This window comes from Ictalurus punctatus, chromosome 21 (assembly GCF_001660625.3).
Source record: "Ictalurus punctatus breed USDA103 chromosome 21, Coco_2.0, whole genome shotgun sequence".
Classification (NCBI taxonomy): domain Eukaryota; kingdom Metazoa; phylum Chordata; class Actinopteri; order Siluriformes; family Ictaluridae; genus Ictalurus; species Ictalurus punctatus.
In genome coordinates, this window is record NC_030436.2 from 8,315,816 (window position 1) to 8,335,124 (window position 19,309).

Below are 19,309 nucleotides of genomic sequence, written 5' to 3' on the forward strand. Positions count from 1 at the left end.
CCTGTCAGTCATGTTTTGTGTGTATAATAGCACATTGAACTGCTAGCATGGCAGTAGACAGTTGTGCAGACAGGGCTCAAGATGATGTAAGACAAATTTGGTGAATATTGGACAAAATTTGGATAAGTAGCTAAATAGCACATAGTTGAAAGCATTTTTGGCATGTTATTGTAACTTTTAACCAGAAAGTGGTGCTATAATGAAATGTGTTGCATAACCTCAGAGCATGGTTCTGAAGCTGCCTACCAAGATTTGTGTAGGTGTGCTGAGATACAGTCTCACTTCCTGTTTGGCAATTTTCTGTTAGATTTATTGGCATGTTACAGGCAAAATGTTTGGAACATGAACATTCTTTTGAAATTTTTTGACCAGGTTGGTTTGAAGATGATGTATGCCAAATTTGATATTGATTGGACATAATTAATTGGATGTTTTTGTCAAAATAGTTCAATGCATAGGCTACGTTGAACTCATCTCGACCCAGTGAATACAGGGATGCCTGACCTTCAATTTTGGACACACATTTCAAAAGTTATGATCATAAATGTACTTCCAAATTAAGCCCAAAGGTGACCTGATGGTGGTGCTAGAGCATTGGCAATATTTGGCTTAGTCAAAATGTTCCTTAGACCCTCTCCAATCAATGTGTCAAATTTCACAACTTTTTACCAAATGGTTCTTTTTTTTACCAAAGTTGAAACAAAAAAGTAAATGATTGTTTTTAAAACAATCAAACAATAAAAATAAACAAATTAACACATCAACAAATGTACACAAAGTAGAAACTTAACCACATCAGTAGCATAAAGAAATAAATAAATTAATTAATTTAATATTTATATATATAATATATAAATTAATATTTTCTGCCCTTGGATATTAATGATGAGTGGGCGGGGTCTATGAAAATGATCTGCGAGTTCCAGAAGAAGAAAAAAGGCACTTTATTACAGCGATTGATTTTCAGGGTAAAAATCACTTTAGTTCCATTTCAAAGACATTCAATGATAAATAATAAAATATTGAACTAAATCTTATTTCTCTGTTCTTTTGTTTAGTAAGAAGATTCAGAATCAATTACTCATCCAAATACATATCACAGTTATGCTTTGCATTATTACTAACCCTTGCCTTCCCCCAGGATCCAACTGCACATCTATCCAAAGTGCTTTTATCCAAAGAGCCGACGTCTGTTAAAGACCCGTTAGTGTGATAGAATAATAAATATGTTACAGAGAACAGATTTAGATGTGTCAGCATATCAGCAAGGTTTAGTGGTGAATGATGTACATGTCTGTTAAAAGTTGACTTTGTCAGGATTTTCCTATTTTGTGGCCTGGAAAAAAATGATGGCTAATCAAAACAGCTGGGTCGAGGCAGAACTTCCACTCAGGCCTTCGATGACTCCCAGGAACTGAGACTGATGCTAAAGACCAGCAGCAAAATGCAAATGCAAATGCACAGAAACACTTTGCATGATCATCTTCAAAAAAAAATTAACTTACAGTGTGGCTTCTGCATGCAGACATGCTATTTAGTGGTGAAAGTCTGCCATAATACTAATTAGGCTTGATGCAATTAGGATTAACCCTGATTACCATTGTGTACACTTTCATGGTCACAAGCTTCAGGATAATCTTGTAGTACTAATCTTCAACGCACTAGTTCCTAAAGGAAAAACTAACAGTGCAAACTACAAGGTTTCACAATACAGGTATAAATCCAAGTGCTTTACAGGAAATGATAGGAGAAAGCAAGGAAGTGGGTTAAAATTCAGGGGACAGAACCTTCTAGTGATCTGGAGGGGGAAAGTATAAAGGCTATATATATACAGTGAGGGAAAAAAGTATTTGATCCCCTGCTGATTTTGTACGTTTGCCCACTGACAAAGAAACGATCAGTCTATAATTTTAATGGTAGATTTATTTGAACAGTGAGAGACAGAATAACAACAAAAAAATCCAGAAAAATGCACGTCAAAAATGTTATAAATTGATTAGCATTTTAATGAGGGAAATAAGTATTTGACCCCTCTGCAAAACATGACTTAGTACTTGGTTTAAAAACCCTTGTTGGCAATCACAGAGGTCAGACGTTTCTTGTAGTTGGCCACCAGGTTTGCACACATCTCAGGAGGGATTTTGTCCCACTCCTCTTTGCAGATCTTCTCCAAATCATTAAGGTTTCGAGGCTGACGTTTGGCAACTCGAACCTTCAGCTCCCTCCACAGATTTTCTATGGGATTTAGGTCTGGAGACTGGCTAGGTCACTCCAGGACCTTAATGTGCTTCTTCTCGAGCCACTCCTTTGTTGCCTTGGCCGTGTGTTTTGGGTCACTGTCATGCTGGAATACCCATCCACGACTCATTTTCAATGCCCTGTCTGAGGGAAGGAGGTTTTCACCCAAGATTTGACGGTACATGGCCCCGTCCATCGTCCCTTTGATGCGGTGAAGTTGTCTTGTCCCCTTAGCAGAAAAAAACCCCCAAAGCATAATGTTTCCACCTCCATGTTTGACGGTGGGGATGGTGTTCCAGGGGTCATAGGCAGCATTCCTCCTCCTCCAAACACGGCGAGTTGAGTTGATGCCAAAGAGCTCCATTTTGGTCTCATCTGACCTCAACACTTTCACCCAGTTGTCCTCTGAATCATTCAGATGTTCATTGGCAAACTTCAGACGGGCATGTATATGTGCTTTCTTGAGCAGCGGACCTTGCGCGCACTGCAGGATTTCAGTCCTTCAGTCCTGTGTTACCAATTGTTTTCTTGGTGACTATGGTCCCAGCTGCCTTGAGATCATTGACAAGAACCTCCCGTGTAGTTCTGGGCTGATTCCTCACTGTTCTCATGATCAATGCAACTCCACGAGGTGAGATCTTGCATGGAGCCCCAGGCCGAGGGAGATTGACAGTTCTTTTGTGCTACTTCCATTTGTGAATAATCGCACCAACTGTTGTCCCCTTCTCACCAAGCTGCTTGGCACTGGTCTTGTAGCCCATTCCAGACTTGTGTAGGTCTACAGTCTTGTCCCTGACATCCTTGGAGAGCTCTTTGGTCTTGGCCATGGTGGAGAGTTTGGAATCTGATTGATTGATTGCTTCAGTGGACAGGTGTCTTTTATATAGGTAACAAACTGATATTAGGAGCACTCCCTTTAAGAGTGTGCTCCTAATCTCAGCTCGTCACATGTATTAAAGACACCTGGGAGCCAGAAATCTTTCTGATTGAGAGGGGGTCAAATACTTTTTTCCCTCATTAAAATGCAAATCAATTTATAACATTTTTGACGTGCGTTTTTCTGGATTTTTTTGTTGTTATTCTGTCTCTCACTGTTCAAATAAATCTACCATTAAAATTATAGACTGATCATTTCTTTGTCAGTGGGCAAACGTACAAAATCAGCAGGGGATCAAATACTTTTTTCCCTCACTGTATATATATATATATATATATATATATATATATATATATATATATATATATATATATATATATATATATATATAACATTACATTTAATTCACTAATTTTTTAGTGAGTAAAGTGTTACTCAATTGAAAAATATTACACACATTCTCTGAGACAAGATTTTAACAGTTAATGAGAGAAGCTAATTTGATTGGATATGGCAGAAACACACCTAACACTTCATGATGTCTAGCATTCGAACACCATATCTTCATCCAATTACATAGCTGAACATAGCTATTCACCAGGTTACTACCTATTGTAATGATCAAGAAAAGAAAATCAACAAGAATATTTAACACTGTGATTGTATGCATTATTTTATTCATTTGTGTTATTCTCTTTTAAGGGTTTTTTTTATTCAGTGTGAAGTGTACTACTTTGAAGCACTGGAAAACACGGGGTTGCTGGAAAAAGAATACAACTAATAGAAAAACATCAACAATTTGCAGAACGTAACTCTATAGTTTTCAACATCACTTTATACTTTATATATTTAGAAATTGTTTATACATTTTCTCAACCAGACGCCCTGTGGAACGTTCTGGCAAAGTTTTTATGCATATTCTATGCATTTTGCATAACTTTATAAATAAAAGCATACACTATTTGGCCAAAAGTGTGTGGACACCTGACCAATTACACTCATGTGCTTGTTAAACATCCCATGTTTATCCCCCATATTGCTGTTATAATAACCTTCACTCTTCTGGGAAGGCTTTCCACTGGATTTTGGAGCATGGCTGGATTTGTGCTCATTCAGCTAAACTAATGTTTGGGTGAAGAGGACTAGGGTGCAGTTTTCTAGTTCAGAGTTCTATTACATTACAAAGGTGTTCAGTGGGGTTGAGGTCAGGGCTCTGTGCAGGATACTCGAGTTCTTCCAGTCAAACCTTGGAAATCCATGACTCATTTTGTGCTCAGATGTATCATCATGGTAGGCCTCTTAGTTCAAGTAAATGGGAATTCTTAATGCTACAGCAAACTGAGACGCTCTAGACAATTCTAGACAATGTTTCAAACTTTGTGGTAACAGTTGGTGTGATGGGTGTGATGTTGAGATGTCCACATACTTTTGGCCATTTCTTTTGTGAATTTCAGGCTAGTTTGATTAAATACGGTAGAAATAACTTTTTATTTTGAAGCTCAGTAAGACAGTTTAGAGTAGGCGAGTGAAGCAAATCACTGATGATATTGTATTGGATAGGGTGCCTTCTATTTGTACAACATATTATCCGTTCTTTCTGAATAATAATAATAATAATAATAATAATAATAATAATAATAATAATAATTTGGATTTGGTTACAGCCGGAGTAAACAACATACTGGTCTGTATGAACACTGTGTGTAGGTTGTTGCAAAACATGGCAGATACATCATATATCAAACATATGGTCACACAACAAGGTGGGCCTTGTGAAATGAGTGGGGTAGGGGTGGGGGGATCAAAATTCAGTTAATAATTTGCGTAAAAATGAAGAGCTGAACAGTTAACATTCAGCAGAGCCCAGCTTCTGCAGAGTTAATTACAAGCCTCATTATTTAGGCAAATAATGTCAGTCGGAGTCCAGCTTGTTTTAACAGCTACTAAAGAAAAGCTTTTTGTTTCCTCTGCAATGAAGATAAACCCAAAACTCAGGTAACGGACCTCGGACAGCTGACTTTATTGTTTTTTTTTTCCCCTCTTCTGTTTTTGTACTCATGCTTTCTCCCCTGCAGAGATTGTTCTGAATAAAGTGCATAGGCCCATAAATGTTGCTTGAGGATGAGATTCGATGTCATGGTAATGGATAGAAAATGGCTAGCTTTCACCAGCACCTGCATTAGGCCTTTTTCTGACCTATAAAAAAGATTTCAGCCATGACACAAATACATTATGTAAAGGTAAAAAGACTTTTTTTCTCACTTGATATGAGGTGACGCTTTCTCTTCTCTGAGAATTACCTGATGCTGATGCTTTTCATGGTGTTCTTTTGCAGGGCTTTAGAAAATAGGATCGCTGTCTTTCACTCTGACATAGCTGCAAATGGTTAACATTATTCCTTATAGTATTTATGTTCTAGAATTATGTTAAACGAGTTCATAATATTTCATGGTAGTTGTCAGTACTTTTAAAAGTACATGATTCAAACAATTATCATAATGATAATGAGTCTTTATTGCTCAAATTTACATCACAGCACAGTGAAATTCTTTTCTTTGCATACCCCAGCATGTCAGGAAGTTGGGGTCAGAGCGCAGGGTCGGCCATGATACAGCGCCGCTGGAGCAGAGAGGGTTGCTCAAGGGCCCAACAGTGACAGCTTGGCAGTGCTGGGGCTTGAACCCCCGACCTTCTGATCAGTAACCTAGAGTCTCAACCGCCAAGCCGCTTCTGCCCCATGTCATGTGGCTGACATACATTAAAACAACAGAAATACTGTAGTAACAATAGAAGATTCTAAGAATTGGCACTATTTAAGCCTTTGTAAATTGTATTAATGTAAAATTTTTAAAGTAATGTAAAGTATTTTAGGTAAATTATATTTTAAATATTTTCTAACATTGAATCGAAGAAAACATTAATTTTACCATTTAAAGAATTATGAGTTAACCCATCTATGGCAACAATCTCATTGCTTTTTTTTTTTGTTTGTTTGTTTGTTTTTTTGCATGGTTCATTTGCAGCATTTTATTCTTACTATAAATTAGTTAAAAATAGCACAGTTGAGGTTTTTATTTTTTAGCATAGAATTAGGAAATACATCAAATTGTGTTAAGTAGCATCCATGCGACTGAGATGAGGATATTAAAGACATTTTAAAGATTGGCTTAAAATAAATTTAATTATTCATTTATTTTCAATATATGAGGGTGAGTCTAATTAAAACCTTAATTCTTTTATTTCAGTCCTTTTATATAATTTTTCTACATAATCTTAATTTTGTTCAAGGCAACTGTCCCAGTGCTTGAAAAATTCTTGATTCAATTCTATTTTATGTTGCAGTTTTAAGGTTTTCATTGGACTCAAATGCAAATAAATTGGTATGGGGTCGCACCAGGTTGTTTTAAAATGCGCTCATCAGTCAATATCACAATATCAGTGAAAAAACAACAACAACAACAAAAATAACAACAACAACAAAAAAAACAATGATGGAACTTACTTTTCTTCTACCTCAGGTCTTTAGAAAATTCTGATAATACAATGGCCTGTTGACTTTATCCTGCATTCGACTGTTGTCAGAAAACATTGTGATTACAAAGTGAATGCATGAACTACACCACAGTGTCATAATTACTACTAGGGAACTTTTTGTCAATGATGATTCAAAACAAATCATTAAAACAGGACTATTTTACACACTCCAAAACCACTTGAACCCACAGTATGTCGTAAACTCATAAACTACCTGCAAACTCATAGGCACAAAGGTCTGAGGAGGATTTAAATGTCATTGCAGACTTTGTGTGTATTGTGTGTGTATGTGTGTGTGGGAAGTCATTAGTATGCACAGGATGTGACCAGTTGCATAGATGAGCTCATCATCTGAGAGTGAATCAATGGCATGAATCATACTGTTTGTATACGAGCATGTGGATGGAATTCGGATTAGCTCAAATCAATTGCGTATAAGCCTTTAAATTGGATTAATCCGAAGTGGGTACAGGGAGATGCCAAATTAACGCTGGGATGTGAATCCTCCCACCTAATAATGCCCTCGATTCCCCACACGGTTGTCTTGTCTAAAATCAGATGAAAAGCCAGTGTAGCCTTGTAGCTGCTGTACATGATTTTTGTTGTACTTGTTGTTGTCATTACAAAGGTTGATCCAAAAACTCCTAAATGCAAAAGCAAGTTTATTTAAAAAAAAAACAAAAACAAAAAAAAAAAAACAGACATTGTCCAGTGTGTATTTGTTAGGCCACATTAATTTAATCTAATAAGACAAACAAACAAATGAACAAATACTCTAAACACGCATATACATATTTAATCATTTATAAGCATATATGCTCAATTAACCACTAAAATGCCTATACATGAATATGCAAATTAGAAACACCCCCATGTCTTATAAAATAGTCACCCAGCTAACTAACTGCTAGCAAAGCATATAATTGTCCTACTTTGACTGGCAGTAAGTTTAATGTTAATCCATGCCAAATCATATTACCTTCATGAGATTCTACTGATCATAACACTAATGACTGTTCTTTTTGCAGCTCTTGCAGCACTGGACCTAATCAGACTTTCCCCAGTTACAGCATGTAACATGACTTTGGTGAAAAGTTGAAGTGGTGAATTTTACTTTAAGAGCCCTGAAGATAGGGTGACCATACATCCTCTTTTACCTTATGATGTGCTTATGTTCTAATACTGCATCATGTGTGTGCATACTTGCATTGCCTTAACCCCTCTCTGTAATTCCCACCTTCTCGCACACCGATTGGTCGATTATAAAAGGCTTATAGCAACTATTGGCCAAATTCCTGCCTCTCAACCGTTAGCCTGAAGCGTTAGGTGAAGCGCTGTTGGGTACGGTGTGAGACAGTTGCTTGACAATAGCAGCAAATGTCAGCTGTCCTGAGTCGAAATAATGGCCATGGCCATATAAGGTCATTTTTAATTTCATGTTTTCACATCGCTTTGTATTACATCGTCATTCAAATGTGTAAATGATGGCAGAAGGTACACTCGTGGCATCTGATATTTTATTTTATTCCATGGACATTCAAAAGAATGAGGGAAAAAATGCCAATCGTGGGCAGAGTGAAACCAATTTTATTAATATATATTTATGTGATGCTAATAGTGTGTCTTTTTCAGTGTATTAATGTCTGCATTCATAGTAACACTGTTTTGGATGCTATTAATAATAATATATATTTTTTTTTTTTTAAATTGTCCTCTTTTTAGTAAACCAGAATATGGTCACTATGGTCACCATAGGTTAGAATCAGTACAACACCATGCATACTTTAGTTTTACTGGAATTTGTTCACAATTTTGGATCAGTTTGTGGTCTATAATTGGATAAAAATCCAATCCTAACTGAGCTGGCAATGCATGAAGACATCCAAGAAAAGAGTTTGTACATCTCAAACATGGATGGATTAAAATATCAACATGATGTCTCATAATGATATTAGTTAAAAGTGGATGGAATCAAGCTCTGGCTGCCATTTTTTCAAATCTGTAAATCAAGGAAGTGTACGGATTATTTAAAAGCAGGAGCTGAAATTCAAGTTTCCAGTGGCTCAAACAATCCAATTTCAAATCCAATTCTTTTTTATATTTCATCATAGAAATAGCAAAAACACAGGGGAAAATGTGAGTCAGTGGAAATTTCTAGAAGAAAATTCCCAAAACACAATGAAGTTTGGGGAATACAATAGCAAAGCTGGGAGAAACACCACTGAACCTCCATGTTCTTAGTTAACACATAGTCACAATTTACCATCTTTCCTTTCTGATGTGACATGTTTTCATACCTTCTCTATTGTCCAGTGCTCCAAACTCCATTCCTGGATCTTTACCACAAATCTGAAGGAACCCAGAATTCCAGACACATCCTCCATCCCGGGTTTTCTCTGAGTTTATTCCTCAAGCCATAATTAATTTTGTGTCACTGGGCTGATTCAGTTTTAACCCCAAAAGATAAAGCTTGTTGTAATGGCTAATAATTACAGTGGTATGAAAGTAGGCCTTATATTTAAAGTAATCTTCCTGTCATGCTAACATGTATAGAGGCTAATGTTAAGCAGGGTTCAACAGAAGATTGAAAATTATTTAAAAAATTCAAGTTGTGAAGCATTGGGGAAATAGGGAAAAGCATATAATTATCTTACTTTAACTGGCAGTAGATTTGAGGAGTGAGGAGTTTCCCAGCATCGCTAATAATGAAAGGGTGAAGTCACATTACACTTATGATCCTAAACCCTAGCTAGGGTTCTTAAAGTTGTCTAAAGTGAAATTCATACACTGTTGCAGAATTTTCAAAGATAATCAGACCTTTTCCAGTATATGTAACATGATCTCCATGTCCTGGATAACACTCATTAATTATGAGCAGTGTTCAAAAACCCTAGACTTGCACTACTTTATATTTCTGACCTCCTCAATCCTCTTCAAATACAATGTATGAACCCTGCAGTAACCTTGAACCTTAACCGTATCTTCTAGATACAGCATGACAGGATAATAACTTTAAATTTAATGCTTACTTACATGTCTTTGTAATTATTAGGCATTAAAACAATCTTAATCTTTTGGGGTTAGAACCCAATCTCACACAAAATTAATTATGGCTTAAGGAACAAGCATAGAGAAAATCTGACATGGTGGATACGTTCAAATAGATGGAAGTAGGAGTTATAGACAGTACAGAAGGTATGAAAACACATCACATTGAAAAAAAAAAAACCTAGTGACTATGTGTTAACTTAGAACATCTTGTTCAACTTAGACCGCTTAGTCTTAGTTGAGTTTCAGGTGCTTGTTATTGCATTCTCAGCACTCCATTATGAGGCTCTTTTTTCAGGAAAATTCTTTGTTTTTGTTTTTTATTCTATTCTTTTGAAATACCAAAGAAGTGGAACTCTGTTTGTTCGAGCCACTGGAAACATTAATTTCAGCTCCTGCTTCTAAATAAGCCTTACACTTCCTTGATTTATGGGTGTAAAAATTTGGCACAGGTGCTATGAAGAAGCACAGCCAGAGCTCAATTCCATCCACTTCTGACTAATATTGCTATGAGACATCATGTTGATATTTTAATTTGTCCATGTTTGAGGTTTACAAACAATTTGTCCAGGATGTATCTGTGTCTTCATGCGTGCGTCAAGTCAGGCCAAGAAAGTTAGGATTGGATTTTTTTTGCAATCCAATCCCAGACCACACATGGCTTCAAACTGTGGTCAAATTTCATTAAAACTATGGTGAAATTATATCTACTTCTAGCGGGCCACCAACGTCATAACACGTTGATATTTGGTTTAATATAGGTTTTGACATTGGTTGACCAAAATGTCAGGACAACATCTAATATCAAGGTCAATTTGATGTAGAATACTGAGGAATGCTGATGTTTATATTTTATTGGTTTTAAGTATGTGTAAAGTAAACAACATAATCTTGATGTAGAATACTGACATCATGAGGTATGGTAACCAAAACCCAACGTCTGTTAACCTCCACACAATATGAAATTATAACATCATTAGACATTGACATTTTGTTGATTTTAAGTTGTGGTATAAAGTAACCAAAATTCAACATCTTCCAAAGGTGTCAGGCCAACATCATACTGATGTAGAATACTTACATTTATCCATGAGGTATGGTGGCCAAATCCCAACGTCTGGGAAACGTCACGATGTTAACATCCACAGAACTTGAATTTTTAACATCATTAGACGTAGATAATTTGGTTTGTTTTATATCATGGTGCGAAATAACCAAAATCCAACATCTTTCAACAACGTTTCATGCCAACGTTATGTTGATGGGGAATACTGACATTTATGCCCCAGTATAGTGACTGGGACACTATACTGTACAAACAGCACTGCCTTTCGGGTGAGGTCTTGACTCTCTGTGGTCAGGATGCTACACACAGGTGGTGGTCGAGGAGATTTCCCCCATACATTGTAAAGCACTTTGGGTGTCTAGAAAGCGCTATATAAATGTAACTGTAACTAAATACCTAATTGTATTGGGGATAGTTATTTTAGTGGTAAGGTTGTGCCTTGATAATATTTAAATTGTGATAACCATTTGTTTCAGTGCATTAGAATTTCAGAGAAAAGCCAGGGAAATGTTTGTGGAAATCCTTGAGGACGTCTGCGCCATGATGAAACGTTCTGGGGATGCAGGAAGGTGCAAAGACTCAAAAATTCCTGTACAGGCTTCAACAGTTGAGGCACTAAACCTCCTTGAGAAATCCCTCGACTCCCTAGAGGAAAAACAGAAACTGGTAAGATCATACCTGTAGTCATATCAGCATTATCCCAGTGTGACACAACATTCATGGGGATATAGTGAACACTGTTAAGATTTGGTTTGTTTGTTTGTTTGTTAAACTGAAATGTCCATGTAATTTCAGATTTGTCCAAGGTTGGAGGATTCAACTTGAAGGATAATGTGAAGAGGGTCATGGGCAAGTAAGGTGGTGTTTTTTTTATATCAGTGTCAACAAGATGTCAGTTACAGTTATTATGGAAGCATCGATAAAATGGTAATTGTGTAGAATTGACATTGTATATCGGACCTAACGATTGCCACTGGGCCAGCTGGCAGCCTTCTTCAGGGAACTGATGGAGTGACTTCATTGAAATTTCCTCTGTGATAAAACAAGCATCTTGCTGAGGATCTCCATCACATTGTGCATAGCATATGTCATAAAACTAGGATTTTTATTATATATTTTTTTTTTATTATTATTCATTAGACTTAAAGGGTTAGTTTGGGTTTTTAGGTTGTGTGAATGACTTCTGGATAGATGGCATAAATGACAGGCTATGACCTGTTCAAAGGCGGCCGCAAACAAAAACATATTTAAACCACAAACCTATACACCCCTTCAAAATTTCCATATCCACTAAAGTCTATAGTGTTGTGTTTAGAAATTTGTTTTGTACACATTTACATCCTTACTGCCCTTTAGCCTCAACATCAGGCCAAAATGTTGAAACGGTGGTGGTGCTTTTAACTTTTGAAATCGTGTGCTGTCATTTGTATTGCCAGACGATGAAACATGGCAGTTTGAGTGAACCCATGACCGTCCATCTATAGACAGCAGTAGAACCAGTATGACATCTGTCTTAACAACATGCTCGTTTTTAACACAAATTATTACAACCAGTTCATAACATCATAAGTAAATTATTGCCTCCCATGACTTTTAAGCATATTTTACTGAACTACAATGTTTTTCCTATAAGTAGACAGCGTTTGTACTCAGAGACATGTTTAAATGATGCATTTAAAAAAAGTATCACCTGAATGTAAACTCGGCAAAGAAAAAAAGAAACATCCTCTCACATTCAACTGCTTTTATTTCCAGCAAATTTCTTAACATGTGTAAATATTTGTATTAACATAAAAAAGATTCAACAACTGAACAAGTTTCATAGACATTTGAGAAACAGAAATGGAGTAATGAGTCCCTGAACAGTGGGGTATTCCAGTGCATCACATCTTCACGGACTGCACCAGATTTGTTATATTGGGGTAGAAGTACCAATTTATTTTATACTGCAACTACAGCACTGAACTAAATGCAAGTGTTACATTTCACCACTGTTGGTAATCAGAGCCTACCTTCAGGAAGTCTCGTTTCATTACCTGGTACAGAGCAGAAGAGGGCTCTATAACTATATATGAAACAGTGCCGGCCCCAATCCTTTACTGGAGGCTGAGGGACCTGAATGCTTCACTTGCATAAATTATTATTATTATTATTATTATTATTATTAGTAGTAGTAGTAGTAGTAGTAGTAGTAGTAGTAGTAATAGTAGTAGTAGTTACTGATTAATTTATTTTTACAAAATCTATAATAGACAATTAAAATGAACAACAGTGAAATCAATTTGACATAACTTTGTTATTGATTTCTCAGATCATGGTAAATTTCAACATGAAGGTGGGAAAGGGCAAGCTTGCCTTCACAAAGCACCTTCTCCTCACTGTTGTCACAGGTAAAAACCTTACTGTATATCCTCAGTGTTGTCTAGTGTCTACTTTGGTGGTTTAGGGAAAACCAGTAACCACGTAGCACCGTGACCACCTGTGAACAACCTGGCTACTACCCTCAAGAAATGTCAGCTTTTCAGTGGACAGTTTTTAAGTGTTTTCTAGAGTAAACATGCTGGACAGATGGCTTTTACATTCTTTGACGTGTTTAAAACAGGGTTTTCCATAGGTGTTGGTGCTGTTTGGGTTCCGAGGGTTGATGGTGGTTGCAGGGAATGACATTATCATTCAAAGGAAATTTTAAGTTTTATTGTTATTTTTTAGTTTTATATTTGTTTTTCAACCATTATCCTTACCATATTTGTGAAGGAATGCTGGCAACACTTATTGTACTTATAGTCAAAAGTCTATTCGTTTCACCAATTAGCATGTTTGAGATTTGATGAAGGAAAGAAAACATTGGTCAACACAGATGACGGAGGAAAACATTGTGCCAGCTATCGCCTTCTGCTTGAAGTATGCCCCAGACAGGGTGGGTAGAGGTGGCAGGAAAAAATTTTCTTAAATGTAATATAAGTGGGGTCCGAGTTCCAGACCATTTTGAATTTTGTGAAATATAGATTTTATTTATTGTTTATTATAAATTTTGTGAATTCATCTCCAGAAGGTTTTGGGAATCCATCTCTTTAAAAAACAAACAAAGTAAGCAGCTTCTTTAAAAATGCTACAATAAAAGCTAATTTGTAAAAGCCATAACATTTGTGAATTCCACTTTCACTAAGATTTTAAAGTTTAAACTTCTTAATGCTCATGCCTTAAAATTAATACTTTGGGTCTATCTGACACTGGATCATGACATCTTTGGTATTACATGATTCAAGTTTCACAGTATGTTGATTTTTCATTTACAACAAAAACCTAGTTCTATTAAAAGTTTGATGTCATGCCAACAAAATCCATACTAACCAAATTTAGTTAATGTTGGGTTTTTGACGGATATCCGATTTTGATTTCCAACCACAATTTAAGTCTGTCCAACACTGGAGGTTGACGTCAAGCCAATGTTGGGTTTTGACATCAACACAATTTTCAATTCCAACCAAAATTTAATTTCTGCCCAATGTTACAATCCAACGTCTTTCTGCCGTTAAACAGACATCCGGTCGGTGCCAGCTGGGCTGCTTACTTATCAATCCGATCTCCGATTTTGAGATGCCGACACAGATCTGGCAACACCGGTAGAAATGCACACTTTTAAAAGCAAGCATTGGTTCTCAGAAACAAATCACACTTTATACACACTACTGTTCCTTAAACATCATAGCTCTAAATGCTGCTATAAACTACATAACATCAAAACTATTCAGGTTACACACGTTCCTTTTAGCAAAGTCATCAATGATTTATTTAACTCCAAATCCCAGACTCCGAAGTATTCAATGCCAATGAATTTCATCTTTGCCGAGACATGCTGCTTCTCCATGCTAGTTCTTAATTATCTTTAGTTTTGAAAATGAATATTCTGCTGTCGGATTGTGCACTGCTTGAAAAGAACACCTTCAGCCATTAATGACTTCCAAATCAGCTAATGAAATTACACACACACACAATTATATATAATTCACATATTCCAAACCTGAATTTAAATATTTTGTGTAATGATATATATATACAGTATTCTCGCAACGGACCGACAGCCGGCGCGCATGATAAGAAAGTCGCTCCTTCCCCGACTGCCGCGCAGGCACGAAGCAGACAGCCTCGCGCCAAACACACCATGAGCTGGAATGACCGTCACGGTGGGGCGGAACCGCCGACACTACACCGGCCGGCGATTGGGGAGTCAGTCGGGGGAATCCCACCACTCAGGCGACGGGGGAAGAGTATAAGAGGACGCTCTTCCGCCCGTGCGCGGCAGAGTACTAACTCACAGACCATGTGCACGGCCTTTTGCTGCATAAAGGTATTCCGACCTCAGACACGGCAACATAATTCCTCTAATCTCTCTCTCTCTCTCTCTCATTCTCTTCCCGAAGGTTCGGGTGCGGATGAAGACGCCAGCTGGTGAGATCATACACGTCGGTGGATGACGGCACAGGAGACCCCCACACACTTCCTGGGAATCCCGACATGCCCTCGAGAGCGTCGCAACGCCAGCCACACCCCCACTAAACCTCTGGCCCCGCGCCCTCGGCCCACTGCTCACGGGAGAGGCACACACGGCCTACTGTGCCCTCGAGCCGGAGGAGGCTGCTGACTATGGGGCGATGAAGGAGGGAGTCCTAGCGTGGTATGGGCGAACCCTCTACCAGGCGGCGACGGAGTTCCATCGCTGGGCCTATCGGCCGGGGCCCGACCACGCGGACAGCTGAACAGCCTCGTCCGGATAACCAAAAGGTAGCTCCAGCCAGACCGGCAAAAAGTGGCCTGAGAACAGTGGCCGCACAGAATGCCAGGCCGTAGGGGTGCAAGCACCGGCAACGCCCCAGGAGCTCCTAACTGCCCTCGAGCGAACAATGGCCACCCTCGAGCTCGGCCAAGGTGAATAGCAGCTCCCCGACACGCCCCTTGGTGCCTCTGGCCCCCTGCCCGACCGCCAACACTGTTCCGGCACCTGGAGGACCCGCCGGAGGTCACCCGTCCATGTAACCCCCGTGGACGAGCCCATGCCCACGGAGCCGGAGATGGAACCCGCCAGGCCGACACAGAAGCCGTGGTTAGCGTGGTGGACCCTCCATTTACGGCAGCCGCCGGATGGCCTCACTCTGACGGTGTGGGTCGAGGGGAGCCCGGTAACCGCCCTGCTGGACACCAGGAGCACGGTGACCCTCGCCCGACCATCCATTCTACCCAAAGGGGGGGGTTCTCACTGTAACCTGTATCCATGGGGACTCCCGGGAAGTTCCAGCAGCCGAGGTCCAGATTCGGGGTAAAGCCGCGGTCTGGCCCCTCCAGGTGGGCGTGATCCCTGAGCTCCCGGTACCCCTGCTCCTTGGAAGGGACTGGTCAGGATTCCCGATGGGCCCGGCTATCGAATCTGGCAGGCCGCGGCAACGCACGAAGAGGACCCGGGCCCGGCAGGCCTACCTGGCCCAGGACGACGGAGACGCCGCCATGGAAGGTAAGGCCCCCCTACACACTAATCCTCTGTCTTCTGTCTTTCACCAGGTGAACCGGGAGGGGAAGTTTGGACGGGAGCAGAAGGAAGACGACCGTCTGAAGCACTGCTGGGCTCAGGTGCGAGTGATAGAGGGAGTCGACCAGAGCCCTGACCTGAGACTCCCTGCCTCGTACTTCCTCGTCCGAAGCGGTCTCCTCTATCAATGGGCCTGCCGCCGTGGGGAGCAGGTGGATCTCTTGGTGGTACCCAAATCAAAGACCCAAACAGTAATGCATCTGGCCCAAGCCCATCCCCTCGGCGGCCACAAACAAAGAAAATCGAAGCCGTAAAGGACTACCCTCAACCCACGTCAAAGAAACAGGTACGTGCCTTCTTGGGGTTGGCGGGGTACTACCAAAGGTTTGTGCCTAATTTCTCTGCTGTAGCTTCCCCCCTGTCAGATGTCACAAAGAAGGGCCAGCCGGACTGGGTTAAGTGGTCAGCCGAAGCGGAGAGGGCCTTCCAAGCCCTGAAATATGCCATCACCTGCGCGCCGGTACTGCGCAACCCAGACTTCGCCCTCCCATTCACGGTGCACACCGATGCAACCGAAACCGGGCCTGGCACAGTTCTCTCACAAACCTTTGACGGAGAAGAACACCCGGTCCTCTATATCAGCCTGAAGTTGTCCCCCGCTGAGAGGAAATACGCAGCCGTGGAGCTAGAGGCCCTGGCAATAAAGTGAGCCATTGAGGAGCTGCGGTACTACCTGGCTGGCCGGCACTTCGTCCTAGTAACGGACCACGCCCCCTTACAGTGGATGGCCAAGGCCAAAGACACGAACGCCAGAGTAACCCGCTGGTTCCTCGCCTTACAGGACTTCTCATATCAGGTCCAACACCAGGCCCAACATTGGAATGCAGATAGGCTCTCGGGCCGAGACACGCTCTGGGCCCGCCACCCAGCGGCAGTAGGCTCGGAGCTGAAGGGGGGGTACTGTCGCGACGGACCGACAGCCGGCGCGCATGATAAGAAAGTTGCTCCTTCCCCGACTGCCGCGCAGGCATGAAGCGGACAGCCTCGCGCCAAACACACCATCAGCTGGAAGGACCGTCACGGTGGGGCGGAGCTGCCGACACTACACCGGCCGGCGATTGGGGAGTCAGTCGGGAGAATCCCACCACTCAGGCAACGGGGGAAGAGTATAAGAGGACGCTCTTCCGCCCGTGCGAGGGAGAGTACTAACTCACAGACCACGTGCACGGCCTTTTGCTGCATAAAGGTATTCCGACCTCAGACACGGCAACATAATTCCTCTAATCTCTCTCGCTCTCTCTGATTCTCTTCCTGAAGGTTTGGGTGCGGATGAAGACGCCAGCTGGTGAGATCACACACGCCGGTGGATGACGCCACGGGAGACCCCCACACACTTCCTGGGAATCCCGACACGCCCTCGAGAGCGTTGCAACGCCAGCCACACCCCCACAAAACCTCTCACACTCCCCCACACACGCCCCCTCACTGCAGACAGCACCGAGTAAGAAAAATAAAACCTTAATCACTGTATCACTACAACCAGTCTTCTGCGTATCTGTTATCCCTTCCCCGGGCTATTTCCCTTACAGTATATATAGAACTTTTTTTTTTTTTTTAAAGAAAAAGTTAAAAGTTATGCTAAAAATATGCTAAATTATCTGCCAAGAAAAAAAAAGTCTATTTCAAGCTTGAAATTAGTAAAATAAATAAATAAATAAAAACTCAAAATAGGGTAGTATACTTATATTGGGATTGGTACTTGCTAAGATGTAATTTTCTTCAGTGTTTGTTATTAAGTAAGATATTATAAATCACTTAACTGCTGGTTTTGGGTTTTTTTTGGACCCACTAGGATGAACACCATGCATGAAATTATATTTTTCAAAACTGAATAGGGTTTGTTCTCATTTCTGCATATAGGCAATCCAAGGCAGTTACATTATGTCAGGCTTAGGTCCAATATAAATAAACCTTTCAACAAAGGTTATGCCTCTCTGCTGAATGATGTCTGTTGGATTTTGTTGCCCTGGATCGAGGCATGTTCATCGGGAAAAACAGACAGGAAAAAGAAGGCCTGCCTGAGGCAGTCACGGCTCTTTGTCATCCCCTACACCTAATACATTTCCTATTGCCCAAAATGAAATGACACAAGAATGCAGATAAGCCATAAATCTGTGTTGGCTGAGTAAATTGCAAAACAGGCAAAATGAATCTATGCCATTTCATTCTCTCGTTCCTGTTTTCAATATATGACAAATGCCTCTTCAGCTATTTTCAAAAATTCATAGAGATTTGGTCTATAAAAAAACCTGGGTGTTGTGTTTGATTAGCCTACTTATTAAATTATTGACTGCTTTTAAACCTTGTTTTTGTCTTCTTTGCATTGCTTTGTAGACCCTCGACTATGGTCGTAAATTATGTTGTGAAGCTGTGTTCTCAGAGTAGGACATCATTTCCATAATACATCCATAATTATAGTATGGCAGGACGGATGGAGAGTGCATTAATGCGGCGGCAGTGATAGTTGAAGAGAGAACAGAGGGAGGTAAAAATAAAAAAAAAATATGGCAGGCTATGACAGAGACATATATCCGCCTGTGATGTGGTGCATTCAGCATCTGTGACATGAAGTAGCCCCTTGCTTTTATCAGCATTCACGTTGCTTTTTGTCATGAAATATGCATACACAGAGTGGGATGAGAGTGCGAATGGGTTTTTGTTGATTCACATCACGCTTTCCAATGTTCCCAGTGCTTGTCATTGGGTTACGGATTGTGTTTCTGGCAGACGGGTTGAGCGCAAATCAAGGTAGTGAAGTTATCAAATGTGGAACGTTGACGCAGCTGAGGGTCTGCATGCAGATTAGCAAGATTACAGCCTGTTTTATAACAATGCATCTCCATTATTATGGACTCACAACAAACATTGTGTGTGTTAGCGTGTTGTGTGTCATTTCGCCTGGACCAGACACTGTGACGTGATTGAACGTGTTGACTCTGTGCTTGTCCCTGGTGTCCCAGTTGTT